This window comes from Schistocerca serialis, chromosome 2, assembly GCF_023864345.2.
Source record: "Schistocerca serialis cubense isolate TAMUIC-IGC-003099 chromosome 2, iqSchSeri2.2, whole genome shotgun sequence".
Taxonomy (NCBI): Eukaryota; Metazoa; Arthropoda; class Insecta; order Orthoptera; family Acrididae; genus Schistocerca; species Schistocerca serialis.
In genome coordinates this window covers 716,750,780-716,768,209 of record NC_064639.1, presented here as the reverse complement: position 1 = coordinate 716,768,209, position 17,430 = coordinate 716,750,780, and the positions used below count along the sequence as shown (strand labels likewise).

The 17,430-nt window shown below is 43.1% G+C and overlaps 2 pseudogenes; one reads left to right on the top strand and one right to left on the bottom strand.

Annotated features, from left to right (window-relative positions):
• Positions 1-17,430, top strand: part of LOC126456356 (ATP-binding cassette sub-family C member 4-like) — a 212,906-nt pseudogene that overhangs the window by 181,002 nt on the left and 14,474 nt on the right.
• On the bottom strand, positions 14,742-14,860 carry LOC126459710 (5S ribosomal RNA; annotated as a pseudogene).

Below are 17,430 nucleotides of genomic sequence, written 5' to 3'. Positions count from 1 at the left end.
CCACTGCTCAGCTAGGCATATCAGTTACATGTCTGTTCCTTCAAACATGTCCTTTCGACATCCAAAGCCCGCCCCACGCCCGACTCAGGGTGTACTCCCGGTCTCTGTTAAAATTGCTGCTGTTCATTCTTATCTAAGCCGCCTCTTTTATAACGGAATCGCCGTCGTCAGAAATAAGGGTGCCAAACTACCATTCTTGGATGTTTTACCTGAGCGGAAGGCAGGAGGCCGACGCACATTGATCGATATTTGAACGCCGATAGTTTTCGCAAGACAACGGTCCTGAACTCTTTAATACACAGAGAAAAAGTAGTTTCTGACGACGACCACCTACAGTTTGAATTGCAGCACTTGACGCAGGTGTTCAAAGAGAATGATTATAGGAAGAGAGACATTGCAAACGCTTTCAGATTTAACTGAAGAAGGACGCCTTGTGAATCGGCAGAAGAAACGAAGCCGGTTGCCTTCGTGCCACAGCGTGGTGCAGCGAGCAGCAAGTTAGGACGTGTGCTGCAGAGTTATGGGCCGACGCCAATGTTCCCGCCCACCCCTAAGATACGAGGTATACTGCACCCTGTTAAAGGCGACACAGCTCTTCTTGTGCCCAGTGTGCCTCTCTGATTGGTGCCAGCGGCTGAATCCGTGGTTACATGAGTGGAAAATCGTGCCAGACCCGGCTTTTAACTTCCACCGTCGGAGGGTGGTACGGGACCTCAAGTCCCACCGCCACACATTCAACGTGCAATCCAATGATGTCACTGTAAGATAGAAATTACCTATACACCAGGACAGTAAGGCCGTTCTCCACCGGTGACTCTGTATCACGTCCTATCACAAGAGAGAGAGAGAGAGAGAGAGAGAGAGAGAGAGAGAGAGAGAGAGAGAGGGAGGCGAAAAAAAAAAAAAAAGAAAAACAGCGTCGGTAGTCACTAGATGGCGGGGACAGCCATCGAAAGCTCGAGAATATTATTCGAAATGACGAGGCCTGGAAACCGAGATGATTGTATTTACATCGTCTTGTACTCACTGCCGCTATTTGTTATTATAGTTATCAAACTACGCAAGTTTCACAAACAAAACTATCAAAAAGTTATTTCCATGAGATGGAAACGAAGAAGAACTTTCTGAAGGTGTACATCTGGAGTATAGGAAAGTACACTACTGCCCATTAAAATTGCTACACCAAGAAGAAATGCAGATGATAAATGGGTATTCATTGCGCAAATATATTATACTAGAACTGACATGTGATTACATTTTCACGCAATTTGGGTGCATAGATCCTGAGAAATCAGTACCCAGAACAACCACTTCTGGCCGTAATAACGGCCTTAATACGCCGGGGCATTGAGTCAAACAGAGCTTGGATGGCGTGTACGGGTACAGCTGCCCATGCAGCTTCAACACGATACCACAGTTCATCAAGACTAGTGACTGGCGTATTGTGACGAGCCAGTTGCTCGGCCGCCATTGACCAGACGTATTCAATTGGTGAGAGATCTGGAGAATTTGCTGGCCAGGGCAGAGTCGAACATTTTATGTATCCAGAAAGGCCCGTACAGGACCTGCAACATGCGGTCGTGCAATATCCTACTGAAATGTAGGGTTTCGCAGGGATCAAATGAACGGTAGAGGCACGGGTCGTAACACATCTGAAATGTAACGCCCACTGTTCAAAGTGCCGTCAATGTGAACAAGAGGCGACTGAGACGTGTAACCAGTGGCACCCCATACCATCACGGAGGGTGATACGCCAGTATGGCGATGACGAATACACGCTTCCAATGTGCGTTCACCGCTATGTCCCCAAACACGGATGCGACCATCATGATGCTGTAAACAGAACCTGGATTCATCCGAAAAAATGACGTTTTGCCGTTCGTGTACCCAAGTTCGTCGTTAAGTACACCATCGCAGGCGCTCCTGTCTGTGATGCAGCGTCAAGGGTAACCGCAGCCATGGTCTCCGAGCTGATAGTCCATGCTGCTGCAAACGTCGTCGAACTGTTCGTGCAGATGGTTGTTGTCTTGCAAACGTCCCCATGTGTTGACTCAGGGATCGGGACGTGGCTGCACGATCCGTTACAGCCATGCGGATAAGATGCCTGTCACCTCGACTGCTAGTGATACGAGGTCGTTGGGATCCAGCATGGCGTTCTGTATTACCCTCATGAACCCACCGATTCCATATTCTGCTAACAGTCATTGGATCTCGACCAACGCGAGCAGCAATGTCGCGATACGACAAACCGCAATCGCGATAGTCTACAGTCCGACCGTTATCAAAGTCGGAAACGTGATGGTACGCATTTCTCCTCCTTACACGAGGCATCACAACAACGTTTCACCAGGCAACGCCAGTCAACTGCTGTTTGTGTATGAGAAATCGGTTGGAAACTTTCCTTGTATCAGCTTGTTGTAGGTGTCGCCACCGGCACCAACCTTCTGTGAATGCTCTGAAAAGCTAATCATTTGCATATCACAGCATCTCCTTCCTGTCGGTTAAATTTCGCGTCTGTAGCACGTCATCTTCGTGATGTAGCAATTTTAATGGCCAGTAGTGTATTTACCATCCTAAACCTCAAGAGGAAGGAAATGGAAGCTTTTGAGATGTCAATTTTAACAGTTAAGTGGACAAAGGAGGTACGAAATCAGGACTTACTAGAAAGAAGAGGCTGCTTACAGAAAGAAGGAAAGGGTCATGTGACATCTGCTGTGGCGCCAAGATATAGTTAATTTGCTAGAAGAAGGAGTTGTAAAGGGAAAAATCATGGAAAGAATAAAGGACCACAGGCCGTCCAAGCCATCTGAAGTAACTTGTAGTAATGCCTACCAGAGCAGCACTTGCAAAACGTGACAGCAGTTTTGCCCTGTCGAATAGGCCAGCTGTGCGTACACATAGACTGTCTACGTTTCATGCAGCTGAACTAATATTCGCGAATCATCCAACGTTTATTAGTCTCATACAGGACAATTCAAAATTAATATAGCGATTACAAACAGCTATAACTATTTAATACGTAGCCAACATCGATAAGAATTACAGAGAATATAAAAGAACATTTTTATGTACTTTATAGATATTCCATATGACTCCCCGTTGTCAGAAGGACTACGTCTAAGCGATAACCCGTTTCGCACTGTACATTCTGAAACATATGTGGAGTCACTTAGGTGTGTGCATTTTGAGTTCTAGAATTATGTTCAGCAAAGTAGACAAATACACAAGGTATTTCACATAACCCTATAAAAAGAAATCCACGAGCGTCGGGTCGGAGAACTAGATGGTCAAAGACAGACAACTTGATAATAAATTCAGTTGGGAAGGGCATACCACAAAATTGCTAAAGCGGCTAAACAAGTCTGTAAGATGTCAGATGTAGGAGATGTAAAAATAAAAAATCTTGCATACTTTGCTTAGTTTCATTCTATTATCTCGTATGGGATCATATTCTGGGGCAACTCATCAAACCGAGCAAAAGTTTTTAGGGTGCAAAAGCGTGTGATAAGAATCATTTGTGGTGTAAATTCGAGAACATCTTGTAGAAACCTCTTCAAGGAACTTTGTATTCTAGCCACTGCTTCTGAGTATATTTATTCCTTAATGAAATATATTTCAATTAATACATCTTTATTCCCAAACAATAGCTCAGTACGCAGTATCAATAGTAGGAATAAGAACAATCTACATAAAGGCGTAAAATCACTTACCTTGGTCCAAAAAGGGGTCCAATATTCAGGAACACAGATTTTTAATAAATTGCCAGCAACCATTAAAAACTTGGTTTCAGATAAAGCACGGTTTAAACAGTTTGCAAGACTTTTTGATAGGCAACCCCTTCTACTCCATAGATGAATATCTTAACAGAGACTGTTAACTCAGTTTAAGTAAAAATATCTGTTAGATTTCAGTTTTGACAAGACTTGATCACAACAGTCAAGATTAGGTATTTTGCGTAAGATAAATTTATTAATAGTGCATAATAATGTGTCATTCTGAAGAATGTGTTAATTCTGTAAATATTAGCTGTCCCTGTTTACTGCATTGTATTAACTATTTTCGACTATCTCCTGACAAATTGTCATGGTAGTAAGTATTATATTCAAATGTTTTATATTTTTATGTCTTTCTTTCAGATATGTTCCACACGCAAGTGAATCATCTCATTTTTTGGGTCTATGGAACGAAAACTGAATCTAATCTAATCTAAGTTTCGTCATATCCAGTATGATCGATCGGACAGTTTGGAAGAAGTCGATTTAAAAATGTCCGAACTTCTGATTCTCTGAGTCTTCGCAACGTTCTAAATTTTTAACTTTCTTTCATGTTCCCTGTAATTCTTCTTGATGTATCGCTACGCACAGAATAGTTTTAGCCGTTTGTCACCACCATGTTTACTTTGAACGGCCTTGTATAATATCTTTCCTATTATTGTACATCTCATCGAATCTAGAGACACGTGGGAGACATATCACCTGATCTTTTGCCAAGTATAAGAATTATGAGATTTCACAATTACTGTCGTAGATTACTGAGCCTACTGTGTGTTTCACTTCGTCATACTTCCAAGCTAGTTAACCGCACAACGTTATTACTTTCTAGCACATGTATTACTAAGAACTGTCTAAAATACTGGTACATAGCCGTGGTCTCAGAAGTCTATTATTCAAGCATTAGATACGAAAGTCGAGTCAGAATGCATTACGTTGGCGGACCTCTTGCGGAAATGGAAATTGGAGGGGAGGGGAGTGGCGAAAGTGGGGGGGGGGGGGGGGAGGGAGAGAGGAGGTGGGCGGATAGAATCCATGAATTGCATCGTAACAACACGGAAGGAGTGGGAAAGTCTCGCAGTACTTTTGAGGCTGTTGAATTTGATGGAACTTTGGCCGGATATTGGTATTAGCCTGTTTCTACATCCAACTCCATAGCTGCAGCTCCAATATCTGAAGGTGGTAGTGTTTGACCGCGATTTATTTGTAAGTAAATAGCTCTGATGCCAGCTATGTTAGACTGCCAGTGGTTGGCCAGCTATGTGCTGGGGTAAATGGTTGACCTTTTCTAAGTATTTAATGGAGTGAACGACAATGACATTGTTGATCGTGATTTGCCCTTGTCATCCTGCTGGATGTCATTCGATAGGTGTAGACTGTATGCTGGCATCCTTCAGTCTTCTTTCTCTCCCTTACTCATCTTAAATAACACAATCACAAAGGTACGCCGAACAGGTTCTTGTCTTTGTCGTTGACAGCACTGTAGCATGCTGCCATTGTGCTCAGCACAATGAGCTTTCTATTGAATATTTGGCAAGTGTCATTCCGAGGACAACTTTGCCCTGCGCCAAGACCCAAGATATTTCACTGTATTACATATTAGTAAGTCTGTAGCTCGTGGTCTCGCGCTAGCGTTCTCGCTTCCTGAGTACGGGGTTCCGGGTACGATTCTCGGAGGGGTCATGGATTTTCACCTTCCCGGAGATGACTAGGTGTTGTGTCGTCTTCATCCATATTACGGTCGGAGGAAGGCAACGGCAAACCACCTCCATTAGGATCTTGCCTAGTACAGCGGTGCGATCTCCCGCATCGTTCCCCTACGCTCTGTCACAAAGCATGGGACTTCATTTCCATTTCCACATGTTAGTGTAGCGGACGACTAATTACATGGAAATTGTGAGGCTAGAATGGATAAATAGGATAGTGTTGACTGTTTTTTAGTCCGGATGGGTTTCACGTATGGTAAAGTTGTTCAAGTGACAGGCGCGGGACTCCAGATGGTACGTCTGTCTTTAGCGGACAGTGTGCTACCGATTCGTACATCTGAGGACGTCAAACAGACTGCTCCAGTATTTTGCCCCTCCTCAGTCAAAAATGGTCCAAATGGCTCTGAGCACTATGGGACTTAACATCTTAGGTCATCAGTCCCCTAGAACTTAGAACTACATAAACCTAACCAACCTAAGGGCAGCACACACATCCATGCCCGAAGCAGGATTCGAATCTGCGACCGTAGCGGTCGCGCGGTTCCAGACTGCAGCGCCTAGAACCGCTCGGCCACTCCGGCCGGCCCTCCTCAGTCACGTGAAACTGCACGGAGCCTACAATGATGAAGGATTATCACCACTGATATAGTAGACAAAGTTTGATTTAGCTAAAATCTAAGACTTACAAGTACGGCTGATTTTCTGCTGCTGTTTCTTGAATATTTTCGTAGATTTGAATAAATAGAATGGGCCAAAGGAGAACTGAACCTTTGTGGATTTCTTTTGCCATTCCCCCACTTTTCTCTGTGTAATTTTGACCAAATAGAACCAATCCATGGGAAACTGAACCTTTTAATCCGCCCAGAGCCCTGTGGCGCTTCGGTAGCGGAAGAGCGCTGCCTGAAAAAGACAGGCGTCCTGGATAATCCTGTTCTTCACACATAATCGACATAGAGCAAGTTTTATCAAGACAAAAATAATTTATTTCTTACTTTTGGTTTGGGAAAATCGTTTCTATGATGAAAATGAAAGATAACTGAATGTGTTTAACTTTAACAGAGGCGATATCACACGGAAGAAACTACTAGTCTGTAGCATTTAATGAAAGCGCATAGCTTTGTTAATTGATATGTCTGTATCAAAAGATTTCGAACTTTCTTACAACAACATCTCACAAGTACAATTTTGTTCATCTGAAAGATAGTAAATAGATGCGATTTTGAAGCTTGAGAACGACTCTGGGTATTGGGAAGTTACAAGGTGCCAATCTAGATGCATGCGGATATGTCGTACAAAAATGGGGCTGCAAATTACGTTGAAGACAGACTATAAGCTACGGAGTGAGAAACACGAAGTTTTGTTTGAGAAATGGTGGAATCTTGCATGTACTCGGTGGCTGAGAGTAGAAGGTACGTGCAAACTTCCGTTATTTCTTTAAACTACTTATAAGCCTCTTTGCACGAATTGTAGTGTCAATAGGTGAGTGACACCTTACATAGCGCCGAGCAGTCCATTTGCAAACCGATGACATGTCACAAGGTAATCGCACTGTGTAGTAACTTATTTCAAGCAAGAGACAAACGTTGATCCAATTCGAATTCAAGCAATGAGCAAACCACTTCCATCAATAAAGACAGCTAGGTCTGTTATTGAAATATTGTGCGAAACAAGATAATCTTGGCAGGAATTACATTTTTGACATCTTGAATTTGCACAGGTACTGATTGAAAATGAGCTTAGTTCGAAAGTAGTAATGAAATTACAGAGAGAACAATTTCAGAACAGATGGATCATAGAATGGAATACGTAATCATGATGTAATACAAATGGAACGATGGTGGGGGTGGAGTGGGGGAGATGTTATTGGCGGGATGAGTGGAAAATGGAGTGATGAAATACTTTGTAGGATTCTAAAAGATAAGAAAAGTATGTGGTGACTATCTTTTGGAAGATGGGCGGATAACATTAGAAAAGTTAGCCAGCGCTAGAATCCACTTCTGTCGAACTTTTCTAATGCAATAAAAGTTGACGGTCTCCATACAGATTCACCTACGTTACACATATTAAATAATTGTTAGTAACTCTACTGAAGTAGCAATGCAAAAATTTGTGGACAAAACACTACACAATCTTCACTCTTTATGCGACTCACTCTCAGCGTTTCAAATACAAGCTCTTAACATGCACAAACAAACAAGCCCTAATGCTGTTGACATTCTTGTCCGTCGCACGTCCGGGTCGTCGGTATTCCTTGGAGCACCGTGCGGCGCAGACACCTCTTCGGCGCACTTGTGGGTGACGTTATGTCGCAGCTCAACCCAGTTCGTGGCCGCATGGACCCCCAAGGGAATACCTCAGATAAACAAACCACAACAATAAAACGTAATCTAAAGGAACTATGATCCCAACTAGGGGTAACATTAATTCTTGAGAAAATAATATTTTCCCTTTTCCCACTAATGAGAAATTTGTCACTCTTGTTCATTTATATACTGCTACAGTATGTGATTTTCCCACCAGTGCACAATAGCCATCAGAATTATTAGTTATAAAATCCTGGAGAATCTCGTACCCTCACATCATTTACATGTTCGATAGATCATCTGAACAATTCTTTTACCTAAATGATGCGAAACGAGTCAATTTACCGGATATGTATACGCGATTTATCGTCAATGTAACAGAAGGCGTTGCCCAGGAAAAATTTATTTTAAGTTACACTTAAAACTTCTGAGCAATGAAAACATCTGAGCAATTAACACGTGGCCGAGCGGTTCTAGGCGCTTCAGTCCGGAACCACGATGCTGTTACGGTCACAGGTTCGAATACTACCTCGGGCATGGATGTGTGTGACGTCCTTAGGTTAGGTTAGGCTTAAGTAGTTCTAAGTCTAGGGAAATGATAACGTCAGATGTTAACTCCCCTAGTGCTTAGAGCCATTTTTTTGAACAGTTACCACCTGTAATAACGTGTAATAAAGGTCATTGTTACATCATATGTTGTAGGTATAGATAGCACTATTCTTCTCAAGTTTTGATGGATTATTTATGATGGTGATCAAAAGTATCCGAACACAGCCAAAAACAAACGTTTTTTGTATTAGGTGCACAGTGCTGCCACCTACTGCCAGGTACTCCATATCAGCGACCTCAGTAGGCATTAGACATCGAGAGAGAGCAGGATGGGCACTCCGTGGAACTCAAGGACTTCGAACTTGGTCAGGTGAGTCGGTGTCATTTGTGTCATACGTCTGTACGCAAGATTTCCACACTCCTAAACATCCCCAGTTCCACTGTTTCCGATGTGATAGTGAAGTGGAAACTTGAAGGGAGACGTACAGCACAAAAGCGTACAGGCCGACCTCGTCTGTTGACTGACAGAGAACGCCGACAGTTGCAGAGGGTCGTAATGTGTAATAGGCAGACATCGTTCCAAACCATCACACAGGAATTCCAAACTGCATCAGGATCCACTACAAGTACTCTGACAGTTAGGCGGGAGGTGAGAAAACTTCGATTTCATTATCAAGCGGCTGGTCATAAGTCACACATCACGCCGGTAAATGCCAGACGCCGCCTCGCTTGGTGTAAGGGGTGTAAACATTGGACGATTGAACAGTTAGAAAACGATGTGTGGAGTGACGAGTCACGGTACACAGTGTGTCCATTGGATGTCAGGGTGTGGGTATGGCGAATGCATGGTGAACGTCATATACCAGCGTGTGTAGTTCAAACAGTAAAATTCGGAGCCCCTGGTATGGTCGTGTTTTTCATGGAGGGAGCTTGCACCCCTTGTTGTTTTGCGTGGCTCTATCAAAACACAGCCCTACATAAATGTTTTAAGCACCTTCTATTTCCCACTGTTGAAGAGCAATTCGGGGCTGGCGATTGCATCTTTCAAACCGATCGAGCACCTGTTCCTAATGTACGGCCTGTGGTGGAGTGGTTGCACGACAGTAATGGACTGGCCTACACAGAGTCCTGACCTGAATCCTATAGAACACCTTTGTGCTGTTTCGGGACGCCGACTTCGCGCCAGGCCTCACAGACCGACATCGATACGTCTCCTCAGCGCAGCACTCCGTGAAGAATGGGTTGCCATTCCCCAAGAAACCTTCCAGTACCTGACTGTATGCCTGCGAGAGTGGACGCTAACATCAAGTCTAAGGGTGGGCCGACAACATATCGAATTCCGGCACTACCAATGGAGGGCCCACTAACTTGTAAGTCATTTTCAGCCAGGTGTCCGGTTACTTTTGATCATATAGTGTATGTGCTCTGACGGTGCACTTAAGGTATCTAACCTCTGGCCGTGGGTGAACACCACGTATTATTCTTATTGCTCGCTTATTTGCAGCCAATACTGCCTTTCTAAATGATGATTTAATCCACAGAATTATTCCGTAAGACATTACCGAGTGGAATCATGCACACAATGTTAGGAGATTGATTCGTTTGTTTCCATGACTAGCAGTTAATAAAAGAGCAGAGGTAGCTGAACTTAATTGTTTGAGCAGCTCAGTAAAATGCTTCTTCCATTTAACGTTCCAAGGTATGTACATCCAAAAACTTGGAGCGTTCTATCCTGTTTGCTGCGTCCTGTTCATTTCCACGTTATTTATTGGTACGAATCTATTTGTTGTGCGTTTTCTCAAAATTAAGAGAGAGTTCTTTCTCAGAGAATCACTATGGTTCTTTGAGAAACCCAATGAAGTATCTCCTCTGTTTCCTTCTCTCTCATGGTAGGAATTATTACAGCGCTACTATCATCTGCAAAAAGTACCAATTCTGCTTGAAGAATATTAAGTGGAACGTCTTTCACATACGTAAGGAATAGGAGTGGACCCAAAGTAGAACGTTCTGGGAGTCCCTTCGTGATTCCTCCCTAGTCACTGAAATGTTCTCTCCTTTCTACATTTTTTGTGTTATTCAGCACAACGTATTGCATTTTCTTTGTTAAATATGATTCAAATCAGTTGTGTGTAAAGCCATCAGTTCTGTAAAACGGGAGTTTTTCTAAGAAAGTAACGTGGTCTACACAATAAAAGACATAGTACGAGATCACAAAAAAACAACAGGCGAAACTTTGTTATTTAAGTCGTGTAATATTTGATGAGTAAATATGTAAATAGCATTCTTTGTCGAGCAACACTTCTGGTGATCAAACTGTGAAGCGCTTAGTATGTTGTTTCTACTTATATGTGAGACTACGATCGAGTACATTACTTTTTTGAATATAGAGGAAAAATACAACAGGAAGGATATGGAGGGTAATTATTAAAGTCTCTCATGTCACCTTTCCTATAGAGAAGCTTGACAATTGCATATTTTAATCTACCTGGAAAAATTCCCTGTGCCGGTGATGCATTACACATATCAGAACATATTAAGAATTGTTTGAAATTCCGTGAACATGATACGAGTTATCGGTTTCTCCGTGTGCTGATTCCTCAAATGTTTGTTGATTTAAAGAAAAACCGCTCTAGTTGCTGTCGAGAACTTTATTGAGTCCACTACCACTTTTGGCCTTTACGCTAGGCCATTTCCAAGTGGTTCTGGAAAGTTTCATAGTATGATATACGTATAAACATTGTATTTAACAGAAAATGAGAAAACATGGTTTATTTGTGCATGATACAAGTACACACAGAGTATAAAACTTACACTGTGGTGTAGACAAACAACTTCCAAATGATAAAAATACAAGCCAGATGGATTTAAAGCGTTATGTACCCAATGATACCGCGAGAGACGGGGGTGTGTGATCATTAAGCCCCTAATGACTTTATTATTTACTACATTATAAATATTCTTTTGGCTTAAGACGTTTATGTCTTGACATCTTAGGAAATTCCAAAGTGCAAGTTTTACAAATAAAAGACTAAAATAGCTTTCTGATTTAACATAAGCGTAAAATAGTCGCTGTGGATGGGCCATCCCAGTCAATTACCTCCTCTGATGTACAAAAGTGTAATCACATGGAACTGCAGCAGTCCTCTGTTTTTACATATGACATTTCAAAACTACGTGAATATGGCCTAAAACAACTGCTGAAACTAGTAATGGACTGAAAGCAGTTCTTAACAGCAACTGGAGCAGTTTTTTCGCGAATAAAATGCCGTATGAGCATTTGTTGTGTAGAATTTTTATAATTCTATTAATTTAAGTGAATGATGTTGGTGCTACTTTTAGTTGCCTAAAAATCGCTCTAAGCACTACGGGACTTAATATATGAGCTCACCAGTCCCCTAGAACTTAGAACTACTTAAACCCAGCTAACCTAAGGACATCACACACATCCATGCCGGAGGCAGGATTCGAACCTGCGACCATAGCATTTAGTTGCCTAAAGCGTGTACTGACATTTTTAAAAAATCGCTCGTATTTTCAACTGAACCATTTAATCTCATTTTTGCCGTTATATCTATAAAGTGTTTGTAAAAAGTACTTGAAATTGTGAATTGTTAGTTATAAAATTGTAAATTAATTTAATTGTTGTGGTATCTTGTACACTGACTGGTTGTCTTGCCTCCCATTACACAATACCCCAGGCAGTTTTAATATCTGAATTATTAATTTCGACCAGAATATGCTAAGTTTTGGACGTTTTAATCTCTTTCCATAAAATATTACAGTATTTTTTGTAGATTGCAAGTAACGTAGGATCTTGACTTATTCTAAGCTCTACATAAATTACCCTTTGCCTCTTTCATAAAATGTCAATCTCTTTATGTAGCCATGGGGTAATTGTTTTCTTGATGGAATTAAAGGAAAATTTTTAGAAAATCTACTTAGAAATATTGACACAAATTTGTTGTGAAATGCATTGAATTCCACTTTATCATTTCGTTCTATGTACATCTCAACCCATACTGGTACTACATCTTTTCTTTTGTTCTTATAACACTGTACTCTGGTCTCATTCAACAACCTCAGTGTTTTGTGTGAACAAGCCTCAGAGCTGTAAGGTGCTACATTGTTTACTACCTTTAATTGCGCATTATGATCAGAGAGTCCATTAACAATGGGTAAAAATTGTTTCAGCCGGAGCATTGGCCATAAAAATGCTATCCTGTTGTCTTGCTGCACACGAGTTGGGATTTTACCACTGAAACCCGACTGAATCAGCCAAGTAACGCTTCCGGTTCAATTTACTTATCAGAATCTTTTGTAGCGGTCACACCTCAGGTCAGGATTTGTAGTGGATGTGGGAGCTGAGCGGGTCAGGAGGTGACTGATGCTGCTAGTGCGTGAGACAGAATTGGGAGATGGTGTGGATGACATATGCCCTAAGGCGACAATGAAACACCGTTCTCTAGAATTACATTCATTACTTCTAATTTACGGTACGGCTTGAAAGAAGGCGTGGTGATTCGCACACTAGAGTGCGGCAAGGAATGCGGACACAGTGCTTCGTCGGCTACGGCTATTGGGCAATTCAGGACCCAGCGGCGGTGTCGTGCAGGTGGCTGCGAGAAGGGTCTGTAGGCGCAAGGCTACCGTAGTTCAGCGCAGCTAATGCGGCCCGCCCGGTGCCTTACAAAATGGTTCTGTACGCAGATACCAAACGGGCCGCAGCTGTTGTGAAGGTGGAGACCCAAGACTCAAATCAGCAACACAATGTACAGCCAGTGGGGCAGTACTAGATACTGCCAGGGAGGCGGTACTCAGATGTCTCACCCCACAGGCTGTAAACGGTAGTCTGCAGTCGCTTGCTAAGGCCCTTCACCAGAGTGAGGTTCCGACTCGCCCATATCTTCTCCAAACACGGCAGTGGCCAAACAGCAGTGGCAGCCTGCAGTGATTAAGTCTCACTTCAGCCATCTGGCTGTGGTCTTGGAGGTGAAAACTTCTCTCGGCAGCTGGCAGCACTTAATGAGTTGTCAGTCAAGTTACTCTGCAACTAGCGAGACTGTCATTCTGTCAGAACTAGAGATGCAGATGGGATGACCAGACATTGAATCTGGGGCCTCGCAAACGGTCGTATTTAAGGTGGACTTAGCCGGCCGGAGTGGCCGTGCGGTTCTAGGCGCTACAGTCTGGAGCCGAGCGACCGCTCCGGTCGCAGGTTCGAATCCTGCCTCGAGCATGGATGTGTGTGCTGTCCTTAGGTTAGTTAGGTTTAATTAGTTCTAAGTTCTAGGCGACTGATGACCTCAGAAGTTAAGTCGCATAGTGCTCAGAGCCATTTGAACCATTTTTTTAAGTTGGACTTAATGTCCCTGCGGCCAGTGATGCGGCCATTAGTCCTCATATCTGTACGTGTCAGCGGCGCCTAAATTATTGTCACTTCCCTTTGCCTTCGCACTTCCCGTCAGTGCTAGGACGCCATGCAGCGGCTAAGTTCGGCAGTTACTTGTCATGGCTCCGTAGTGCAAGGCTCGCAGAATGACGCGTGAGGTGCGGTCATACTGTGCCGTTTGCGCTTCTTGATTTCAGCTCGCCTCGCTGTGGAAATGTAATACGAGCGGCGGCCTACCTCCTGCAACACTGCACTCTATGCGTGTGCCAGATACGGGTTGTAAGACGACGGTTGAGCAGGCTTCGATTCCCTACCGCCTGCCGCACGTAATAACTTTCAACATTTATATGCGTACCCGGAAATTGAATTTGCTGTGCAACGCATTTAAGAAAACTACATTTAAGTCTTCAGAAATAAAAATTTCTTCTTGCCTGACAAGTAGCTCAATGACGTATCTAGGGCTCACACAAGTAGCTTGAAGTTCTTAGAGGGGATCTGTAGACTGTTACAATTACAGGAAAAGTATTCTGCAGTAACAGCTCACAAGCACATGCTCTAGCTTCCGATAAACACAAAAACTGCATCTGAATTGGTCTTGGATGGTCCAACTCTACCGATCGACCGACTTGTTAGCCAAGGCCGATAGGCGTCACAGGATGCGGATACGGAGGGGATGTGAGCAGCACACCGCTCTCCCGGTCGTTGTCAGTTTTCGTAATCAGAGCCGGTACTTCTCAGTCAAATTGCTCCTCTAAAATTTCTTGGACTTTCCCTGCGATTCGTTGTCATCTCATAGAATCAGGCGTACTGCCAATGGTCCGATTATTCCCAACACGATATTTCGACGCCATCACTCAGCGTCTTCATCAGGTTTTTCCTGAGACTGGAAACACCTGATGAAGATACCTAGTCGCGTCGTTGAAATAACTTGTTGGGAAGAAGCGGACCATTGGCAGTATGCCTGATTATGAGAGACGACAAGTAGTTCCTCAATTGGCCTCGCAAGGGCTGAGTGCAGCCCACTTGCCAACGGCGCTCGGCACACCCGGGCAGTCACCCATCCTAATGCTAGCCAAGCCCAACAGTGCTTAATTCCAGTGATTTGACGGGAACAGGTGTTACCACTGCGGCAAGACCGTTGGCTAGGTAACGACTGCTTGTATCAATATTTTTGACTTTGTGTCCAACATTTACGTATCTTACGATGCTCCTTATTCGCTACTCACTCTACATGAAAACGACTCTACAGAGGCACCGAAAATTGATCACCTCAGGATTTCCCACATTTTCTAGACACTTAAGAATCTCATCCGCCTTGTTTCTCAGCTGTCTAATCTTCTGATGAAAGATACTGAACTTATTTTTGTTAACTGTTACATACATTATGGTCTTGTTCTATTCTTAACTCTTTCAAGGCTGTCTATCTGTAACCTGATTCTAACCTAAAAAAAAAATGTGCTCCTCTGACGCTAGCAGTCACAGGAATTGTGCCCTGCGTGCTTCCAGTCCCCCTTACACTGTGTGCAAGTGCCCAACTAACCTGTCCTTCTCCTGATATTCAGGTACAGGCCATGCTTTACGTAATCCTGTCTCCCAATTGCAGCAACAGGAACAGCAGATGTATGAGATTTTGTTTCATTCAAAAGCAACCCACTTAGATTTTTGTTTACATGGGTGACAGCTCTGTTAGCCCAGGGCTGGTCAAACCCCATACGATGTGTGCTGCTGCTGCTTCTGCTGCTCCTATGCCCTCCATGCCACATTGAATAGCATACTCATCTTGCTAGCCAGACTATATCCTGCTCCTCCTACTATTTATACCTGACCTTCTTTGTCACCTGCCTAAGCTTCTACACTTAGCTTTTCTTGTAGACTTCAGTCTGCAGCCCTTCAGTGAAACTATCGAAGAGCAGAAGCCTTTTCTTTCTACTTGCCTTTCCTACTGTCCTAGCCTTAAAGTTGTTCCTACGAGTCTGTTGCTCTTCACTTTCCTCAAAAACTGGCTGAGGCTCTTTCCTGTTTCAGGTAACAAGTCAAACATGTTTTCTAACCAGAATTTCAAATATGACTTCACAGGTTTTCTACTTTGTTTATTTCTTATTATCTAGTCCAGTTCCCATTTTCTCCTTCCCCCTCCAACCTATCTAACTGAAAAAGACACCGTCTTTAATTCTGTCTGGGGAATAAAAATCCCTGTTCCACGATTGTCTTGTCTCGGTTTCATAATCCATAAGTCCACAGTGGATACTCATCAGATACTTAATGGCCTCTTCACCCCAATTAATCACCTACCCACATTCCTGACATGTTTCTCATGTAATGACCTACAACAACATCCACATTTATTCCACATGATGGTAATCTATTGTAAAAAGCACTAACACGCACTAACACTACAAAAAAGGAAAAATCAGGAAAAAATTATCTTCCAAGGTGTTGCGTAGCTAACTACCAGATGTTTCGTGGGCATAGAAACTAGAAGGAAACATCACGCGGATATTCATGGAACGTAAGTTTTAGATCACAGGAGAACTCGATACGAATGAAAACTGAAACAGAATGATGTTTTTGACAACAATATTAGACGAACACCATCCAGAAGTACTGAAAAAGAAGTATGCAGTTGTTTATACCAAAGTAGCAACGCCAGAAGATAGTAAGAATTTGCAGAACAACCTGCAGAGAATTGATGATTGGTTGTTGACCCTGAACGTAAATAAATGTAACGTATTGCGCATATATAGGAAAGGAAATCCACTACTGTACAGCTACACCTACACTATTGATGACAAACACCTGCAGGCAGCGTCTGCGTAAAACATCTAGGCGTAACTATCCAGAGCGCCCTTAACTGGATGACTACATAAAATAGATAGTGGGAAAAGCAGACACCAGAGTCAGATTCATCGGAAGAATCTTACGAAAATGTAGCTCATCCACGAAGGAAGTGGGTTATAAGGCGCTTTTTCGCCGGATTCTTCAGTATTGTTCATCTATCTGGGATCCACATCAGGTAGGACATAGAGGAGGTAGAGAAGATCCAACGAAGACCGGCGCGTTTCGTCACGGGATCGCTTAACTGTCGAGAGGGCGTTACGGAGATGCTACACTCCACTGGCAGACGTTACAAGAGAGGCGTTGTGCATCACGGAGAGATTTACTATTGAAATTTCGTCACAGCTCTTTACAGGAGAAGTTGGACAACATATTACTTCCCCCCCCCCCCCCCCCCCCACGTACATCTCCCATATTGACCATGAGGAGAAAATTCGATAAATTAGGGACAATACAGAGGCTTACCGACAATCATTCTTCCCACGCACTATTCATGAGTAGAACAGAGTTGGAGGGATCAGATAGTGATACCGAAAGTACGCTCCGCCACACATGATTAGGTGGCTTGTGGAGTATGATGTAGGTGTAGATGTAATGTGTTCTAAATAACTCACTGATGGTGCTGATGAACGTAGTAACTAAGAATATGCATACATCCGAAGATCATCATGGGTGGGGAACTTTACATAACAGCTGATCGCAAGTGGCTGATCTGATGTCAATGATTCATCGTTTACTGACTTAATGGATTATCAAAGCGATATTTCCATAATTCTGTTCCGCGTTTACTAAAGAATAAGCCGGCCGGAGTGGCCGCGCGGTTAAAGGCGCTACAGTCTGGAACCGCACGAACGCTACGGTCGCAGGTTCGAATCCTA